Raw genomic sequence first — 2,500 nt, 5'->3', positions numbered from 1 at the left:
CAGGAGATAATAGACGCCTTTGAGTAGGCTAACTCCCTCGCGTAAGGTACGTGATTTTATGAGCCGCCAAAGGTTAGTTTCGGAACGTTTCGATGATTTGAACATACGACCTCAGGACAGGTGAGACTACCCGCTGAATTTAAGCATATTATTAAGCGGAGGAAAAGAAACTAACTAGGATTCCCTTAGTAGCGGCGAGCGAACAGGGATTAGCCCAGCACTGAATCCCGCGATCGTAACCGGTCGCCGGGAGATGTGGTGTTTGGAAGGATCCATTATCTGGCGAGTTCGCGGCGCGTTCAAGTCCATCTTGAATGGGGCCATCGCCCATAGAGGGTGCCAGGCCCGTAGCGACCGCTGCGGCTTGCTAGAGGATCTCTTCTTAGAGTCGGGTTGCTTGAGAGTGCAGCCCTAAGTGGGTGGTAAACTCCATCTAAGGCTAAATATAACCACGAGACCGATAGCGAACAAGTACCGTGAGGGAAAGTTGAAAAGAACTTTGAAGAGAGAGTTCAAGAGTACGTGAAACCGTTCAGGGGTAAACCTGAGAAACCCGAAAGGTCGAATGGGGAGATTCATTCGCGCCTGTTGTTGGGATTTACTGACTGTGGAAACGGCGACGTTCGCGTTGGCTGTTCCCTTCGGTTCATCTCCGGCTTCGGACGCGTGCACTTCTCCCCTAGTAGGTCGTCGCGATCCGTTGGGTGCTGTTCTACGGTCTCGAGTGTAGCCCGTGAGCTCGGATTTTCCGATGTTTACGGACACTGGGTTTCCGAACAGCTCGCTCGACGGTTTACTGATGGCGGGAGGCCGCGACTTAGTTCGCGTCCGGCCCGTGGCAAGTATGTGAATTGTGATGGCGATCGGACCTAGTGCCGATTCCGTCCGTTTGCGACTGTTCGCCGCGGTGTTCTTGGACAGACCTCTTGAAACGCCGATCAGCGACGCTATTGCTTTGGGTACTTTCAGGACCCGTCTTGAAACACGGACCAAGGAGTCTAGCGTGTGCGCGAGTCATTGGGAATCACTAAACCTAAAGGCGCAATGAAAGTAACGGTTCACTTTATGTGAACTAAGGGAAGATGGTCGGTCTCCATGACTGACCCGCATTCCCGGGGCGCCTCATTCTCATTGCGAGAGGAGGCGCACCAAGAGCGTACACGCTGGGACCCGAAAGATGGTGAACTATGCCTGGTCAGGACGAAGTCAGGGGAAACCCTGATGGAGGTCCGTAGCGATTCTGACGTGCAAATCGATCGTCGGAACTGGGTATAGGGGCGAAAGACTAATCGAACCATCTAGTAGCTGGTTCCCTCCGAAGTTTCCCTCAGGATAGCTGGCGCTCGTTGCATACGAGTCTCATCCGGTAAAGCGAATGATTAGAGGCATTGGGGTCGAAACGACCTCAACCTATTCTCAAACTTTAAATGGGTGAGATCTCCGGCTTGCTTGAATGTGAAGCCGCGAGATTTCGGATCAGAGTGCCAAGTGGGCCATTTTTGGTAAGCAGAACTGGCGCTGTGGGATGAACCAAACGCCGAGTTAAAGCGCCTAAATCGACGCTTATGGGATACCATGAAAGGCGTTGGTAACTTAAGACAGCAGGACGGTGGCCATGGAAGTCGGAATCCGCCAAGGAGTGTGTAACAACTCACCTGCCGAAGTTACTAGCCCTGAAAATGGATGGCGCTGAAGCGTCGTGCTTATACTCGGCCGTCAGTGGCATGTGCGGTCGCCCTTCGGGGCGGTCATGAAGCCCTGATGAGTAGGAGGGTCGCGGAGGTGAGCGCAGAAGGGCTGGCCGTGAGGCCGTCTGGAGCCGCCTTCGGTGCAGATCTTGGTGGTAGTAGCAAATACTCCAGCGAGGCCCTGGAGAGCTGAGGTGGAGAAGGGTTTCGTGTGAACAGCCGTTGCACACGAGTCAGTCGATCCTAAGCCCTAGGCGAAAGCCGATGTTGATGTGGCGTTGTTAATCGTGTTTATAAGTGGTGGCAGAAATGCTATGCATCTTGACGCGTGACGCACGCCCGTCGGGCGAAAGGGAATCCGGTTCCTATTCCGGAACCCGGCAGCGGAACCGAAATTAAACCGGGCCCTCGTAAGAGAGTTCGTCGGGGCAACCCAAAAGGACCCGGAGACGCCGTCGAGAGATCCGGGAAGAGTTTTCTTTTCTGCATAAGCGTTCGAGTTCCATGGAATCCTCTAGCAGGGAGATATGGTTTGGAACGCGAAGAGCACCGCATTTGCGGCGGTGTCCGGATCTTCTCCTCGGACCTTGAAAATCCGGGAGAGGGCCACGTGTAGGCGTCGCGCCGGCTCGTACCCATATCCGCAGCTGGTCTCCAAGGTAAAGAGCCTCTAGTCGATAGAATAATGTAGGTAAGGGAAGTCGGCAAATTAGATCCGTAACTTCGGGATAAGGATTGGCTCTGAGGATTGTGGCGTGTCGGGCTTGTTGGGGAAGTGGGTCACGGCTAACGTACCGGGCCTGGGCGAGGTG

General features: G+C 54.2%; 1 pseudogene; it reads left to right on the top strand.

Moving 5' to 3' along the window:
- The first annotated feature begins 106 nt into the window (after positions 1-106).
- Positions 107-2,500, top strand: part of LOC123688131 — a 4,596-nt pseudogene continuing 2,202 nt past the window's right edge.

This window comes from Harmonia axyridis, chromosome X (assembly GCF_914767665.1).
Source record: "Harmonia axyridis chromosome X, icHarAxyr1.1, whole genome shotgun sequence".
In the NCBI taxonomy this organism is placed as follows: domain Eukaryota; kingdom Metazoa; phylum Arthropoda; class Insecta; order Coleoptera; family Coccinellidae; genus Harmonia; species Harmonia axyridis.
The sequence above is the reverse complement of the archived record's forward strand: the minus strand, read 5'-3'. Positions and strand labels throughout refer to the sequence as shown.